At 38.8% G+C, this 19,402-nt stretch overlaps 1 protein-coding gene across 3 annotated transcripts in view; it reads right to left on the bottom strand.

Annotated features, from left to right (window-relative positions):
- Positions 1-474: 474 nt before the first annotated feature.
- LOC132158072 (uncharacterized) overlaps positions 475-19,402 on the bottom strand; it is a 411,555-nt gene continuing 392,627 nt past the window's right edge. For all 3 annotated transcript variants that reach the window (XR_009437656.1, XR_009437657.1, XM_059567325.1), the window contains one exon: positions 475-782. The gene's annotated coding sequence lies outside the window, so the exon portion shown is untranslated. The remainder of the gene's footprint in view (positions 783-19,402) is intronic.

Here is a 19,402-nt window from a genome sequence, read left to right as displayed (position 1 = left end):
CTCGATGCATCAATTACAAACCCTGACGATGTATATGCAACGATCTTGAAACATGATTTTTGAATCATGAATCGCTGATCTCGGACAGTAATCGATTCAAAATGCTAAGAATCGAATGAATCGTGATTTCTATAGCGATTCTAATACTTTCAAAATATATACACATTAAGTTACTACAAGCACAAATTAATGGAGACATTGAACAGTGTTCGTGAATCGTGCCTCTAATCTGTCCTTCACACGCTCCACTGTTTACTAGGAATGTGCACATCGATGCTGCAGTATCGATATATCGATACTCATAAGCTTCTATTTTGGTATCGATATTTTCTGCAAAGTATCGATACTTAATTATATTTATAACTTCTTTATAACTAAATGTTTTTAGCAGTGTGTGCAGGCCAATCGGGACGGTGTGTGTATGACATAAAAAGAAAAGGTCTCGCGGACGCGGTGGTATGACGTTAACACCGGTTGGTCTGCAGCTGCGCGCAGTGCAATGTGCCATCCAGCATCACAACATGGCATGCACGGTCGCGACTTGCGCGAAAGATGACAGCAGAACCGCCGCTCCCTATATGCAGAATACGCAGTCTGCGTAGGGCAACAAATCCCAGAAGGGGCACCATCCCAGTTGCTCAAAAAAAAAAATCCTGCACCATTCTCCCATCCGCGCTCGCGACCGCTCGCACCTCATGTTTGCGGCTGAATGTTCATAATTGATGGATGGACATCTATGCCTGGGTAAAGGACATCACCAATCCGGCGCAGAGAAAAGAAAACTATGAAAAAAAATGAAATTGGCTTGTTGTTGGACGTTCGAGAGTCTCAAATTTAGGGACCGTCTCTAAAGTTAAATGCGATATTGGTATACACTTTTCTAACGTCAGTAGCATTTGAGGAGAATGACTTACAATCATAAATACAACTGTAATTGTCCATGTAGGTGTCAGCTATAATGCACAATTGAATTGAATGTTTGGTATTTATTAAAATAAACTGTAAATCATGTAAATTGTGCTACTTTTTCACATGGGCTCAAACACAAATTTGAAGCTCAAATAGCATTTGAGGAGAAAGACTTGCAGTCATAAAACAATTGTAATGTGTTCATTTAGGTGTCAGCTACAATGCACACCTTATACATTTTTAATATATATTTAAATAAATTATAAAACATTTAGGTAAAAATGAGGCCCGTTCTTATTATCACTCTCAGGCACATTCCTGTGAAAGTTTTTTTTTTTTTTTTGAAAAGAAAATTACCCATGGTTTTAACAATAACACCACAAATCATCGTTCTTGTTTGTAGCCGTGGTAACTGCAAATTTAAATATACAGTATATATATTAATATATATATTAAATTAAGATTATTTTGAAAAATCACATACACTTTTAAAATTATAAGCAGTATCGGTATTGGTATCGGTATTGTTAAAATTGTAACAAAAAGTATCGTTATCGTATCGCATGGAAAAAATGTGGTATCGCCCATCCCTACTGTTTACCGCGTGAGACTGTCACAGGATTGTGCTCGCACTCCGTTCGTATCTGACGCAGCTGACGTGCGATCTATAGGATTTGTGGCCAGTAACACTAAAGTGAAGTAGCTTTACTTTTCTGTAGTTTGTCAATGGCTCTCAGCATCTTACCTACAGCGTTACCTGAGAAGTCGAAAACTATATTTATTCCATGGACGGAGCAGAAATGTAAATGTTTAAATCATATGCACAGTTTCATCGAATGATAAATATGTTTAAACAATGCGGATGAACCGAATGTACGAAGGAAACTGTTTGCATTAATGACGACCTTGAAATAAGAGCACAAGGTTTATCTGAAAATCAGATGCATGAAAGTAGTGTTTGTAGCTTTAGCAAACAGACATCTGGTGCATTTTCTTTCAGGATCATCATTCGCTGATGGAGAGGAAAAGTTAAATAGCTAGCCTACTATAGCATTTTATTTTGTGAAAATGAGATAAATAAGTTTTCACACACAAAAAGAGAAGTGATCTCACTCTCATAGACGTGCCAGCCTTTATCTGCAGCTAAACTGAATAAAAGCAGAACGAACTGATGAAACTTTAAAAAAACCCACAATAAATAAAATTTATGAATGATGCAGTTCTAAGTGACATATCATTACAGAACATAAACTATAAAGTATATATTCTACCTTATTCTGTGCAGAAAATTAAAATAATTGCTAATTAAATGTAGCCTAGTATAGAAAACAATCATAAAATTGCCATTAGAAAAAAAAACATATTGATTACAAATGATTGATTATTGTCCAGTAGTGTATTTGATTTCTTACAGTTAATTAAAAGTAATAAAAAAATAAGAAAATTCCTCATAAAAATAAATAAAAATAAAAATTAGAATAATTATGAAAATACATAGGCTACATACATAAAATTATTGTATTTTATATTTCTGTCACTTCTGAAATGATGGCTATGCCCCTGGTGTGACAAAATGTTAGCCTATACATAACTCTTTAAGCTCTTTTTTTAAATCTTGCATTACATAAATTTTTACATATGCCATTTCGCATCATTAAACTAGCATTTAACAATGGACAAAAGTTTTTTTTTTTTTCTTCCCTATGGTTCTCTAACCATAAAGGCTGCTGTAATTTGCCCCCTGACTAAGCATTTAAAGATTTTAGGGGAAACATTTAAATAATCCTGTGAATGCACTTAAAAATGCAGAATCAAATCGTTATAATCGAATCGAATCTAATTTAATTGTGAATCGAATCGAATTGAATCGTTCTAAATTTGCAAAAATCGTTCTTGAATCGAATCGCATCACTGCTTCCCAAAGATTCACAGCCCTAATACATATATATATGTGTGTGTGTGTGTCTATATATATATATATATATTCACACGATTTATAGTCCGTGAGGCGGGCAGCAAATTGGTATCAAAAAGGGCACCAATTCTAATGTTTATTTTTCAAAACAGGCATGCCCCCTAACCACAAAAATGCATGATAGCAGTGCCACGTAGGTAGCTTAAGGTAAGAAAATTACAAATTTTACATTTAAACGTGCTGAAAAAATCTAATTATGCAAACTAAATCTCAACATTGATAAACTATGTTATATTGACATATCTTTTGCTTTAGATCTTCTCTTTTATGATGAAATATCACTGTGAAATGAAATAAAGTAAAATAAAATCATATATAGGCTCTTTAGGACAGAAAATATACAAAAAACTAACACAATTTTGAAATTTTATTAACACAATATTATATAATATAATGCAACCATGGTTCAATATATCTCCCAACATTTTTAGGAAAATATTTTCATGAACATCCACCTAGTTGGATATTAGCACCAAGAAAAACTTTTAAAGAAAACTAAACCACAAGTCCAGTGTATCAAATCCTAGTGTACAAATGAGCACCTTTAAGAACCCCTTAGTCACATACAGGTAACTTAAAGTTATTCAGTGTCTGTGTCATCATTATCTTCAATCCCCACCAATGTCAATATCACTTTCCATTACATCATTCTGCTCTCTGTTGTCACAATCCAGTTTGCATAGGTCTGTACACTTAAGACCATTAGCTAGACAGGTACACTTTGGAAGAGTGCATGAGCTTGTACATTTGCACGATATGAAGGCAAGCACTGCCTCTGGAGCTGCTGGGCCAATCATCCAGTCCACCTCCAGATCGCCATTCTTTATCCACCCCTTTCCCACCGGGCTTGGGATAGTAGGGCAAGCCTCCAGACAACGTCGCCATATTCCAGCTTGATAATTAGCCGAAGTACATGCTTGAATAGAGTGTCTTCACATGGTGGGAGCTGATACGAGTCAACTTCTCCCTTCTTACAACAGAAGAGATGGTATCTGTGAAAGAAAAATTATTTATTTTTTCACTTAACACAATGCAATTGTGTTAAATGCTGTTTGTTAACTAGATCAATTAGATTTGAAACTTTGTTTCCACACATTATAAACAATGGTCCTACCTCAGTTCATTGACTTTGACATCAGACTTTGATCCATACACATGGCACGTAAATACCTGGAGGGTGTTGAAGAATGATCTTGCTACCTCCCAGTCCTGTCCAAGATTCTGGAATGCTTCCAGGAAGTCTGTGTTGCTTTTCATAATTGTAAGTGGTCTTGCTTTGCCCTTGCCAGCAAATGCTGACACTGAATCACATCCGGTAAAGGCATGGAAACCTACCAAAGCCAGAGAAACTTGAGGCCCCAATATTGATGCAATTTTATTGACTTCTATGTACTTAGTGCGGTTCTGGGTGCCACATTTCTGGTACAATTTGCTGTGAATAGTTGTGCATGCAGCTAAGCACATTATGAACACATCAGTGTCTTCTGATACAATGACAATGGCTTGATATCCCTCTCTCTCAGCATGGGCTGCAGCAGTCAGCCATCGGCCTCTTCCTGATTTGACAGTAGCTCTTCCACACAGGTGGTTTCCTCTTTGAATAGCTTCCAGCAGGTTTCACCACAGGCAATAAACATAGTCATATGTTCAAGCTTGGTTCTGTGTGCTGGATCTTTCCAGTAGCTGCAGATGAACTCTACCAGACTGTTCTTGTTACTTGGTGATGCAAGGAACTTTCTCCATTGGGTAATGCTATGTCCTGCTGCAATGTTGCGAAACTGGGTACCACTTTGTGAGCCCTGGTTTTATCTCTCAATGTCCTTAATAGAGTCGTCTGCATAGACATCAAATACAATATCAATTCTGTGACTGTTGGGACAATAAAGCAGAACCACTGTTAGCAAGTATTCTGCAAGTTCCCCAAAGGTTTTGTTGTCACATTTCAGTTTGTTGACGATAGCCATGCCATCAACAATTGATGCTGAAAACTGTGGAATTGTTTCAGCTGGGGCGACATTTTTCTGTAGTACAGACGCTAATGCAGCTTTGTTGGTTTTTCTTAGGAGACCATCAGAAGAAGCCAGAGACCATGGAATTGGGTGTGACAAGACCTCTCGCATGTCAAGTCTCCTGCTTTGTGCAATGATAACCATATGAGCAAATAAGTTCCTATCAGCTTTGAGAACAACTTCCTGAGTTCCAGCTTTTGATACTTTCTTTTTGCTCAAGCTTGAGAATGTCTTAAGATTGCTTAAGACATGCTGCACTTAGTCTCTCTGATTTGAAAAGCTGATATGCACTGTCACCTTTTTCAAATGCTGTTGTCAGGTCTCTGATAACTTCATCTGGAGCTAAGCGGCCTGTTGAGAGGGATACCAAGTCTTTGTGTCTCTCCACTGAAAGGGTCTATCCAGTTCTTCTCAAGTAGCTCTACTACTGATCTACTGATCTCATCCTTCTTCATCCGTGGAGCCTGTAAGTCATGATGCTTGCTGCAGCAGTCTTTGTGGCTCACCATTTCTCTTAGATACCGCAAGAATGATATCCGGAATTCTGAAGTCAGATAACATCTAGCTAGTGTGGACTGTTTCAAGCTGAAGCCTTTTGTTCCACCAGGTGTCTGAGTATCTTTATTCACTGTTTCCTCCACAGCCTGGTCAACAGGAATACGACCAAATGGGTTTTCTGATCCTATCTGGACTGAGAATCCACCATTCAGAAGGTATTCTTCTGTGCCCGGATGATCCCTGTGGAGTAATTGCATTTGTGCATAATATACTGGCAAATATCTGGCATAATTTAAGTGGTCGTAGGCAAACACCCATGGAATCATTCTCCTTACTGATGCCAAATGAAGATGCCAGTCCCCTTCCCTTGAGGCTCTGAGTGTTGCCAGTAAAATCTCTCCCATGTCAATGTACGACATCCAGAATTTGGAGAGGTTACCATTTGTGTGCCGCTGCATGTCCATGTAATTGTCAAATTCTTCAAACAGCAGGATCAATGATGGGCTTTGGACAACCATCTCAAATGTGTCTGGTGAAATGTCATCACTGAGGTCTTTCAGTAACTTGAGTGCATCTTGCACTTCAGAACTTAGGTTTTCCTGTTCACTGAAACGACTCTAAAGTATTCTCAAGAGGGCCTCATAAACCAGTTTATGAACTCTTACACCTCTGTTGTAGCTTCGCCCTTCCAGTGTTTTTGAAGCTGAGCCTTCCGCAATCAAACTTGCTTCAATGCATAAATCTATCAAACCTGCATCCTGAAAGTGTTTGCCTATAACTGCCATCCACGTGCAAATTGTGTGGAATGTTCCAAGTCTGAGGATGATCCCACTAAACTTGTCCTCATGCTTCCACTTAATTTCCATAGCCTTGGCATATAAGGCCTGATCGAATACAAGTATTATCTCTTTCAGATCGAGGGTTTTCATGATTTTGTGAGTCTGCACAAATATCTCATGTACAGTTGCCATATCAGAGGCAGGGCCATTGATGGTAGGAAGATATTCAATGCTACTTTGAGTAACTGTCACATTCTGTCTAGTACGTATGTTGAAGCCAGTCCACCCAGGAATAGGTTGATTCTGTTGAGCATGCAGTCTGTTGACTAACCATACTAAATTCTTCATTCTGGCCTTGTTCCAGCAATCTTGATAATCTACTTCTTCATGGACCATGGTAGGAGCTGAGACCTTAGCGCCGGCATTGTACACAGGTAGGTTCTCAGGCATGACATCTTTGATACTTCTTTGCCTTTTGGGCACTTCATAGGACATTGGTGGAAGTGATGGACCCTCTGTCAAAGGCTGGACTGCAATTCCATTGATCCTATGTGATGTTCCCTGTCCAGTCAATGTCTCTTCGTTTCTGTCTATGTTGTCCCATCCTAATGTCATAGGAACATTGGGCTTTATGTTGCTAGGAAGAACAGCCAAACCTGCAGCATCTGGCATGGTTAATTTCTGCAGGCACAAGGCTGTATCTATCTCCTCTAACAAAGTGTAAGATACAGAGTGTCCCAGGCGATTCATCATTTGGATCAATTCAACATTTCCTGTAAGCGCCTTAATAGCATAAGGAATCAAAATATGCTTGGGCATTCTTATTCTTCCTTGAGTCACTGCATAAGTTATATCTTGTCCAAAAGACATGACAAGTCTTTGTACCTTTTCAGAAGACTTTTCAAAGGAGTCACCACTCAGCAATACAGCCAAAAACTCTTTGATTTCACCAGCCAGATTTACTAATTTCTGATCAAGTTCTGAAGGATTAGGTGGCCATGATACTAACGGCCGCTCTTTCTTGATGGCCGTGCGTAGAATCAAAGCGGTTTCCTCTATGCGGTCTGTATAAGTTGTTTCTTAACTAAGCTTGTCACGTATTTCACTGTTCTCCACAACAAGGTGCTCAATAGACAAAGTGTCAGGATACATCAGTATCCTGCCATTGTTAGACTTGCAAAAATGTAGGGAATCACCAAACTCTGCCTCTAGTCTTCTTCTGAGGTTCTTGATCGTTGATTCCATCAGAGTATCAACACGGCTCTCTACTTTTTTGTCCCTGGTCTGAACTTTGAAGACTTCTCACAAAAGATGCAGATTTTTTCATACACCAATGAACTAGAGCTCTGAGTTCGTATGGACCTTCTAGCCATTGTTTCTGTTGTAATGTCTAATGGCTTGCTTCTGAGTGTTTCCAAATCCCTTTTCATTGTAAAGAGACTCCGGCACCTGCTGTGATACCATATTTGTGGAACCTCTCCTTCAGAACAGCTCTCAGCCAAATCTAATATGTCTTTATGATTTCTGCTGCCTTAACCAATGTTGTCCATGAATTCCAGTCCTTTGGTGTTGTTAAATTCTTCTCTGGGTCCTCTTCAGTGCAATGTTTTAAACACTTGTTTTCAATTTTAGGCCGTTTCTTTTGAGGAGATCTCTCTTCCTGAGCCTTATACATATTTCTGCAAGCTGTAAATTAATTTGATGTTTATTGTCCGCCTTCAGGAGTGTAATATAGTAAATGTCTGCTTATGTGTGTTTCTGCATATAGTGTGCATCTATTATAAAGGTATCTAAAGCACCAGTACACGGACCGTCAACAAATATACAATTTGGGCAATTAGCATTCATTTCACTTGTTGTTTAGTTATTCATGGTAATTAGAATACAATGAATTGACTTGATAGATTAATCAATAATTGTATAATATACAACATTGCAAAATCCATTCTTACCTGTTACATGGCAGCATATACAGACTGGTCTTCAGTTTAAAACAATGTGTGAAAGCTGTACACCACTATGTTTTATGCAGAAAAATAATCATAATAACTATATTATTGAAACAAGTTAAAGGTTTGACAATATTCCAACCTAGATATTACCAAGTATAAATGTTTTGGTACCAAAAATAATGAATTAAAGAAATAACTGACCTTATGTGGATGGATTTATGTCATACATAAAACTGGTGATTTTTGTACCTTAAGCTACCCACTAAGAATTGCTATCATGCATTTTTGTGGTACAGGGACATCTCTGTTGAATAAAAAAGAGCAACATTGGTGCCCTCTTATGATACTAATTTCTGAAATTTGGGGGTCTGCCTCACGGACTATTATATGTATGATTAGAGGCAGTTAAGCCTAGTCTATAACATAATTGTGACGAGTGGGGCGGGGCCGAGAGCCGTGGGAACAGGAGCGAGGCCGGTGGAGTGATTGGAGATGAGCGACACCTGCTCGACCCACCGGTCTCGAGTCCCACGGAGGAGATGGAAGGATATAAAACAGGAGCGACGATAGTGAGGGACGAGAGAGGACCAGGCCTGGACTTTATTTTTTATTTGGTTTTTATTTGTGCGTGTCAGTCGTCCGTGAGGGGCTGACATGCTATTTTGTCTTTATTTTGTAATTAAAGTTTGATTTGATGGTCTGCCGGTTCCCGCCTCCTTTCCCCCGATGAATATGAAGTTTGTACTTTGTTACAATAATTAAAACAATTTTTGAGTTTTTATCATTTCATGGTTTATATTTCTTATGGAAGTTGATTACTTTGCACTAAGGACATAATAAAGTTGAATGCATATATAAATGAAAAAGTGTGTACAATACAAAATAGTATTTCTAATTTATATTATCTCTGTTCAAGTGATAAAGAAGATCTAAATATACAATTTAAGCCATCTTATAAATATGTGACTCATTTTAGAGAAAATATGATGAAATAAATCATTGGGACATAAAAGTTACTGTATAACAGGAATGACCCAACTATTATTTTCCATTTCAAATGTTTAAAATCTTTTCTGACCTAACTGCAACACAGCAGGCATACAGATTAAGGTTTTACCAATTTTGGCCCCAACAAAAACATGTTGCTAAATGCAGACAAGACAACTGGTATGGCTACAGTCTGAAAACCAAATAAAGGAATCTTACAGTTAAACATTCATTATTTATTATTTATAAATTATTTATTGTAAAGGGAATGGTCTCTGTGAATTTCGTCACAGGTTTGCCAGATGTGATGTAGTTCATGTTTCCTTGTGTGAGGGTGTTGAGAGTACGGAAAAAGTGAATATATTGCAGTAGTTTGAATACTCACTTGGTTTGGAAGTGAGTCAGGGACCAGACACACATCAACCATGCTGCAACTGAAATGGGTAAGGCAAAATGGTAACATTTGTTGTTAATGTAATGCTTAGGTATCCTGTTTGTAAGGTTTATTCAGTCGACTCTTATTGCATTTTATAGATGTAATTAATATGCCTTGAGCCCTTAAGCATTAACGCTATTTTTATTATTTGTTCAATTAGTAATGTTAGAAGAATACAGTTCATGAAAACATTTACAAAGTAGTTTTATTGGCAGCTGCAAATATAAATATAAAAAGCACACAATTGCATTTTCTCTGTCTTCATTTATGTTTATAATATGAACGTACGCGCATTTAACACTTAAAAAAAAAATCAGTCGAAACTTGAACAAACTTGCATTTGCTTTATCTTTACCCATGTATTCTTCCACGGTGTTTCTGTATGCAGGTATTCTTCGTATTATATTTTCTTTCGCAATGCCCTGTGTATGAGGCTTATGTGGTCAGACTTTCCGGAAAAGGCATTGTGGTCAAGTCAGGTTTGAAAATATATGGTCAAGCCGCACTTTTTTGGGGGGGCTTGCCATCTAATCCATAACCGCGCACTTACGATATGGGTGCTGGGAGCAGTCAAAATGGATTGAAATTGAATTGAATTGTGCCTTTGAATTGAAAGAAGTTCTGTAAACTCAAAATGTTGTTGTAGTAAGGTGAACAAAATTATTGCGTTTTACATGCTTTGCATCAGCCAACAAAGAAAATAAATGTAGAAATTAAAAGTTATTTTGTGTGGTTTTACACAAGATTAACATAGACATAAGTTAGTACTTAAATGTTGTGTTATGTTAGGATTTACATATGTTTCTGTTATGTTGGTTATGTTGTAGTGTTACCATTGTGCTGAAGAGTAGAGCCTGTGGTTAGATGAGGATGGAAAGCAAAATTTTAAGTCAAGTCAAGTCACCTTTATTTATATAGCACTTTAAACAAAATACATTGCATCAAAGCAACTGAACAACATTCATAAGGAAAACAGTGTGTCAATAATGCAAAATGATAGTTAAAGGCAGTTCATCATGGAATTCAGTGATGTCATCTCTGTTCAGTTAAATAGTGTCTGTGCATTTATTTGCAATCAAGTCAACGATATTGCTGTAGATGAAGTGACCCCAACCAAGCAAGCCAGAGGCAACAGCGGCAAGGAACCGAAACTCCATCGGTGACAGAATGGAGAAAAAAACCTTGGAAGAAACCAGGCTCAGTTGGGGGGCCAGTTCTCCTCTGACCAGACGAAACCAGTAGTTCAATTCCAGGCTGCAGCAAAGTCAGATTGTGTAGAAGAATCATCTGTTTCCTGTGGTCTTGTCCTGGTGGTCATCTGAGACAAGGTCTTTACAGGGGATCTGTATCTGGGGCTCTAGTTGTCCTGGTCTCCGCTGTCTTTCAGGGCTGTAGAGGTCCTTTCTAGGTGCCAGGGCACCATACAGACTTTATTAAAGAGTTTGGTGATTTTACATCAGAGTTAGTTCTGGCTGCAGATAAAGTTTTAATAGTTGGTGATTTTAATGTCCATGTTGATAAAAGATGCATTGGGATCAGCATTTATAGACATTCTGAACTCTATTAAGGTTAGACAACACGTTTCAGGACCTACAGCAATTGTCTCAAGTGTTGAATTTATGCAGCCTAGTGATGATATCTCAGATCATTATTTAGTTTTGTGCAAACTTCACATAGCCAAAATTGTAAATTCTACTTCTTGTTACAAGTTTGGAAGAACCATCACTTCTACCACAAAATACTGCTTTTTAAGTTATCTTCCTGATGTATCCAAATTCCTTAGCATATCCAAAACCTCAGAACAACTTGATGATGTAACATAAACTATGGACTCTCTCTTTTCTAGCACTTTAAATACAGTTGCTCCTTTAAGCTTAAGGAAGGTTAAGGAAAACAGTTTGACATCATGGTATAATGAGCATACTCGCACCCTAAAGAGAGCAGCCCGAAAAATGGAGCCTCAACAAGTGTTGACATTTCCCTTTGTTGGCATTAATGGAAGTGCATTAGCGTGGTTTAAATCGTAGTTATATGACCTCCATCAGTTCGTAGCAGTGAATAAAGATGTATCATATCGATCACAAGTGCAGTATGGAGTACCTCAAGGCTCAGTACTAGGGCCGCTACTCTTCACGCTTTATATGTTACCCTTGGGAGTTATCATCAGGAAACATGGTGTTAGCTTTCACTGTTATGCTGATGATACTCAGCTCTATATTTCTTTGCGGCCCGGTGAAGCACACCAATTTGAAAAACTAATGGAATGCATAGTCGATACAAAAAACTGGATGACGAGTAATTTCTTACTGCTAAATTCTGAAAAAACAGAGCTGTTAATTATAGGACCTAAAAACTCTGCTTGTAATAACCTAGAACACTGTCTAAGACTTGATGGTTGCTCTCTCAATTCTTCGTCATCAGTTAGGAACCTGGGTGTGCTATTTGATCGCAATCTTTCCTTAGAAAGCCACGTTTCTAGCATTTGTAAAACTGCATTTTTCCATCTCAAAAATATATCTAAATTACGGCCTATGCTCTCAATGTCAAATGCAGAAATGTTAATCCATGCATTTATGACCTCAAGGTTAGATTATTGTAATGCTTTATTGGGTGGTTGTTCTGCATGCTTAGTAAACAAACTACAGCTAGTCCAAAATGCAGCAGCAAGAGTTCTTACTAGAACCAGGAAGTATGACCATATTAGCCCGGTCCTGTCAACACTGCACTGGCTCCCTATCAAACATCGTATAGATTTTCAAAATATTGCTTATTTCTTATAAAGCCCTGAATGGTTTAGCACCTCAGTATTTGAATGAGCTCCTTTTACATTATAATCCTCTACGTGCGCTACGTTCTCAAAACTCAGGCAATTTGATAATACCTAGAATATCAAAATCAACTGCGGGCGGCAGATCCTTTTCCTATTTGGCGCCTAAACTCTGGAATAACCTACCTAACATTGTTCGGGAGGCAGACACACTCTTGCAGTTTAAATCTAGATTAAAGACCCATCTCTTTAACCTGGCTTACACATAACATACTAATATGCTTTTAATATCCAAATCCATTAAAGGATGTTTAGGCTGCATTAAATAGGTAAACCGGAACCGGGAACACTTCCCATAACACCCGATGTACTTGCTACATTATTAGAAGAATGGCATCTACGCTAATATTAGTCTGTTTCTCTCTTATTCCGAGGTCACCATAGCCACCAGATCCAGTCTGTATCCAGATCAGAGGGTCACTGCAATCACCCGGATCCAGTACGTATCCAGACCAGATGGTGGATCAGCACCTAGAAAGGACCTCTACAGCCCTGAAAGACAGCGGAGACCAGTACAACTAGAGCCCCAGATACAGATCCCCTGTAAAGACCTTGTCTCAGATGACCACCAGGACAAGACCACAGGAAACAGATGATTCTTCTACACAATCTGACTTTGCTGCAGCCTGGAATTGAACTACTGGTTTCGTCTGGTCAGAGGAGAACTGGCCCCCAAACTGAGCCTGGTTTCTCCCAAGGTTTTTTTCTCCATTCTGTCACCAATGGAGTTTCGGTTCCTTAACGCTGTTGCCTCTGGCTTGCTTAGTTGGGGTCACTTCATCTACAGCGATATCATTGACTTGAATGCAAATAAATGCACAGACACTATTTAAACTGAACAGAGATGACATCACTGAATTCAATGATGAACTGCCTTTAACTATCATTTTGCATTATTGACACACTGTTTTCCTAATGAATGTTGTTCAGTTGCTTCGACACAATGTATTTTGTTTAAAGCGCTATATAAATAAAGGTGACTTGACTTGACTATACCCCTCAAAATCCACTTTTCTCAAGATATAATTTTTTTGTCTAGTAATTTGAATGTTGTATTCGAAAGGAGATGCAAAGAAATTACACATTGCTGGGTGTTAGATTTTTTTAGAGTCACTTATTTGCTTTAAAAGGTCTTTTAAAATGTCAATGACGTCATACACATTCATATTCATTAGCAGAATGATAGCATGTTCCCCCATGTTTTTTGTTTTGTTTTTTTTTATATTCTGTTGTTATCTGATATTATTTGTGTATTGTTTTAAGCATTAATAAAAAAATAAATAAAAAAAAGAATGCTAGCGTGTTATGGGCAACAACAACTCAACCTGTAAGAAATCGAAAGGACATAAGTACTCGTTGATTCAACTTTCTACCTATAACCCATGTTGAACTTGCAAAACCTACAATCAGATCTGAGATTTCTCAATGGCAATCGGGTGAAAGGGACAAATTTAGCCGTCTAGCCCCATAGACTCCCATTCATTTTGCACTCATGGCGATCGCCCCCAGTGGAACTCTGGTGCAGAGCCATATAGAGAGAGAGTTGCGACAACTCCATTGACTCCTATGGAACGCTTTTTTTTACAGCAATGGCGGCTCGTGGAGCCTCTAAATAGTTCCCGGAAGTACCAGCAAACCGATGCTGCGCCGTAGAGATGCAGCAGAACAAACCGTTTGCGACGTACTTTTAAAAGGTAAGACGTTTAAATAATAAGATTGTATATTATCAGTACATCTTAATAACAATAAATTGCAAATTAAAACCTTCTAGTAGATTATCACTCATTAAATGAGTAGATTTAAGGCATGTTATCAGATAACTAACAGATTAGGCTAGGATTGGAGCTGAATAAAGTTAGTAACGAACACCCTATTAATTGTAAAATCTGTTCTCTTAATTCAGTTTCATCCATCGTGTTTGGAATTAGAAAAAAAAGAGTCTAAACATATTTTTTTGCAGGGTGGGGAAAGTTAGCTAATGTTACATATCCTAATACGTTAGTTCAATATAACGTTTGATCACGTGTGACAGCGATGAGTGGAAGTGGTAAAAATGAGGTTATAACATTTGTTCCTTATTACACGTATTAAATTCCTTAATAATAAAATGCACCCTATTGATATAAATTTAGAGTGAATTGAGTTTGCAAAAACATGGGTGGAGTGTTTTTAGTCATTGTGATTCATTGACTATTACCTGTCTATATTATATAACCTGTCTATATTATATAAAACTACTGTATTATATACTTAAACATGTTAGTGTATAAAAGTAACATACTGTAACATTCTGTGGGTGCTGATAGGTGGAGGATTAGTGGTGCCACTGGACTGTTCTGTGATGGAGCATCAGTGAGGATGCAGGTCAGGAGTGCTGAGGGGACCATTTTTATTTTTTTTTTGAAAGCTGCTTTTTCATTCTTTATTTTTCTTAGTGTTGCCTTTGCATTGTTTGATATTATTTTTCTTGTCTCTTTAATTTTTTTAATATACCCAGGTAACTGGCTGATGGTTCACTGGAATGCTGACTGGGTGCTGACTGACTTGCTGCTGGTTGACTCGGCAGTGTCACCTGTCCCTGTCTCTCCTCTCTAGCCATGTCCTCTATTTCTTCACTGTAACTTTCCCTTCTCTGAGTGTCCTCATTCTTTCTTTCCTCAACCTTTGAAACTGATAGAGGCAGAATACATGGTATTGCTGATTTAAAATTTTGAATATATCACATCACTTCAAAATGAGAAATATTACTTCAACTAGTAAGAGTTTTTACTTATTATATATGTATCACCTGAAATAATATAGCTGTAATCAGCAGCCATTTCTTGTATGTTTACAGGTCTAGGGGTGCATCGTGGAGCAGGGCCCTCCTCTTTTTGACCACAGGACGATGTACAAAGATTGTGGGAATAGCATCTGGTCTCAGCCTACTCTTGAATTTTTTGGTCATGACAAATTGGTTTGCCTCAAAATGTGCCTGCAGAGTGACTTGAGTTTAGTTTCCACACACAACTTTTTTTTTGTCTACCCACATACTGGAGTGGAGTATGTTTGCTTCTCAGGCTGCCTGTGGCTCTCACACGGACATTGATATCTACACCTCCTCTGTACTGCATCATATCAACACCCCCATTGACAGTGTTACAACAGAGAAACAGATAACAACATATCCTAATCAGAAGCCATGGATGAACAAGGAGGTGCGACTTCTGCTGAAAGCCCACAACACTGCCTTCAGGTCAGATGCCGCTCAGGCATACAGTAAATCCAGGGCTAACCTGAAAAGGGGCATCAAAAAGCCAACTCTGACCCCGGACGCATGTGGCAGGGCATCCAGATCATCAGTGACTACAAGTCAAGTAACTACACTCCAATGGTCACGGACGTCTCCTTCCTTAACGAGCTAAATGACTTCTATGCTCGCTTCAACAGCGACAGCAAGGAGACGGCCACCAAAATCACACACTCAGCAGACCACCAAACCCTCAAACTCACCTCCACAGATGTCCACACTGCATTGAGCTGGATCAACGCACGCAAGGCTGCTGGCCCAGATGGCATTCCTGGACGTGTGCTTAGGGCATGTGCAGAGCAGCTTGCAGGGGTCTTCACAGACATTTTCAACCTGTCTCTCACCCAAGCAACTGTGCCAAAATGTTTTAAGTCCACATCCATTGTGCCAGTACCGAAACACTCCTCCCTAATGTGCCTGAATGACTGTCGCCACGTAGCACTCACACCCATCATTATGAAGTGCTTCGAGTGACTGGTCCTAGCACACCTCAAAGACTGCCTACCACCCACACTGGACCCACACCAATTTGCCTACCGTAGGAATAGGAGCACAGAGGATGCAGTATGCACAGTGCTGCACTCACACACCTGGACCATAAAAACACGTATGTTAGGATGTTGTTTGTTGACTTCAGTTCAGCATTTAACACCATCATTCCCTCCAAGCTGACCACAAAACTTGGAGACCTGGACATTAACACCTCCCTCTGCAACTGGATTATGGACTTTCTGACCAACAGGCCTCAGCATGTTCGGTCAGGCCACACCCACTCCATCACCATCACACTTAACACTGGCGTACCACAGGGCTGTGTGCTGAGCCCATTCCTTTACTCCCTTTACACCCACGACTGCAAGCCTGTGCATGGATCCAACTCCATCATTAAGTTTGCAGACGACACCACGGTGATTGGCCTTATCACAGACAACGATGAGACTGCCTACAGGGAGGAGGTACAGCACCTGGCCACATGGTGCACTGACAATAACCTGCTCCTTAACACCAATAAGACTAAGGAGCTCATTGTGGACTTAAGGAAGAAGAAAGGAAGCACGCATGACCCCATCCACATTAACGGGATGGTTGTTCCTGGGAACCACCATCTTGGAGGAACTGTCCTGGGCCACAAACACCTCCAGCCTGGTCAAGAAGGCTCACCAGCACCTTTTCTTCCTCAGGACACTGAAGAAGAACCAGCTGTCTTCATCCATCCTGGTGAACTTTTACCGGTGTGCGATCGAGAGCATCCTGACCAGTTGCATCACAGTCTTGTATGGGAACCGCTCAGTGGCTGACCGCAAGGCACTGCAGAGGGTGGTGAAAACTGCCCAACGCATCACAGGGACACCACTTCCTGCTCTTGAGGACATCCAGAGGAAACGCTGTCTACGACGAGCTCGCAGCATTCTCAAGGACTCCTCTCACCCTGACCATGGACTGTTTAACCTCCTGCCCTCTGGGAGGCGCTTCAGGAGCCTCCGGACAAGGACCACAAGACTCAGGAAGAGCTTTTTCCCTAAAGCTGTCTCCTTGCTGAACTCTGCCCTCTGACACCCCTCAACACCCCCCACTGCACACACACAGACTCCTCCTCCTCTTCAACACTACATCTGACTGATTTATTTATTTATTTACAACAAGCAAAAAAACAGTAACTTGTTATTACTTGCACTACTGTCAGTTCATCCAGGAACACTGAATAATCCATTTGCACACTGAAACATTTTCTATGCACTTTACTGTCCATTGCAATAGTGTAATTATGTTCATATGTTCATAGTTCTGCCTATAGTGTACATACACTTTTACATAATCCACCTGTATAGTATGTTCATAGCACACCTATCTGTATATCATGCTAATAGTATTTAAAATCTGTAAATTATGTTCATAATACTTATCTGTATAGTTATTGTACATATTGAAGACCTTGTATATTCTGTACTTACTGCTTATTGCACTTCTGGTTAAGATGCTAACTGCATTTCGTTGCCTTGTACCTTACATGTGCAGTGACAATAAAGTTGAATCTAATCTAATCTACGGTACATATCACTTGGTGGTTAAATGTGGGTGGTGTTGGCACAGTGGATAAGACGCATGCCTTTGGTGTGAGAGACCCGGGTTCAAATCCACTGTGTGACACCAATGTGTCCCTGAGCAAGACACTTAACCTCCATTTGCTCCAGAGGTGTGCGACCTCTGACATATATAGCAATTGTAAGTTGCTTTGGATAAAAGCATCAGATAAATGTAAATGTAAATGCACAGTTAAAAGTAACACTGATGACTCCCTGAAATGTCTCACCATGAGTCTCAGCTCCCTGGGATTTGCAAGGCTTTGCTTGTTCCTTATTTCTAGTAAACCATATTCAATGTAAAAAAGTGCAAATAAATTTAAGTATAATTACCTAACAATTTTTTGTTGTTGTTATTTTTATTTATATTTAGATTGCTGACTTGAGCCAACCATTATTTTCTCCTCTCCATGTCAGCTGGGAAGCCATACGTTCGCACACCTTTCTCTGTCTGAGTGCAGCATCCCCATGCAGCACAGCAAACCATGGTGGAGACTATGCAAGGACAACATGAAAGAAAGGACACATACAAAATGCTTGGCATGCTATTAAATTTATTAGAAATGTATGCATGAATTGCTGCAAGCACAAGTCGTCGAATGAAAGATGCTCGTTTTCCGTCCGATGTTACCCAGTGGAGACTGGGTTCGTGCTGTAAGGTAAGCTTACACAACAATGATTTCCATGTGAACACCGTATCCCTTATGAAAATTAACCATGGTTTTACTACAAATAAAACCAAAAAACCATGGTTACTATAGTTAAACCATGGTAACCACAAATTAACCATGGTTTTGCTAAATTAACCATAGTTTAACCATGGTATTTGTAGTAAATCTGTGGTTATACAAATGGTAGTCAACATGCCAAAAAACCATGGGTTACTACAGTTTTACTATAATAAAACCATGGTTATTTTTCGTTAGGGATTTACTGCCTTAATGTGGCCACGACAAAACTTTAATGGTGCATATTGCTTAACACGCTATTGTTACTTGGACGGTCAGATGGAGTTAAAAAGGCTAGTAAGAATAAACGTTTTTCATAACCAAATCAACAGCTAAAAAACATTTGTCTTTCTCTTAAAATATCTAAATGCTTGTTTACTTTGCCACTGTTTAATAGATTAGATCCGCTGTAGTTTTATTAAAGGCTAACGTTACGTCGAGAAATGTGTTTAATTAAAATATTCAAAATAATACCTGGTTTATTGATTATTGTAACTTGTTTGGATATAATTATAGAAAGGGTGGGTCCTGCACCCTGATATTTGTGAACTTGGATTTTACCCACTTATAATAATATGATTGTATTTGTAAACAGCATTAGTTAAGGCATTAGGTAACAATGATAATAAATAATCTTTGTTATTTTAGTAGTAAATGTATTTAAATGTATTTAGTAGTAACTATATTTAATGTGCTATATAAACGTTGACAGATCAATGAAGAAGAGTAATGTAAATGCTGAAAAACTCCCTTACAATATAATACAAATATTTTATTGTGTGATTCCCCCACCCCACTTTGTAATTTTAATCTGTAAAGGTGTAACTTCCATAAAACTAACATTGCTTATTTTGAATTTATCCTTAGACGAGCTGACCGGAAGCCCAGTGTCAATTCTCGCATCTGCAGCTGTCATTTTCCTGCAGGGGAAA

The sequence above is a fragment of the Carassius carassius genome, chromosome 15 (assembly GCF_963082965.1).
Source record: "Carassius carassius chromosome 15, fCarCar2.1, whole genome shotgun sequence".
Classification (NCBI taxonomy): domain Eukaryota; kingdom Metazoa; phylum Chordata; class Actinopteri; order Cypriniformes; family Cyprinidae; genus Carassius; species Carassius carassius.
This window is presented reverse-complemented; position numbering and strand designations above follow the sequence as displayed.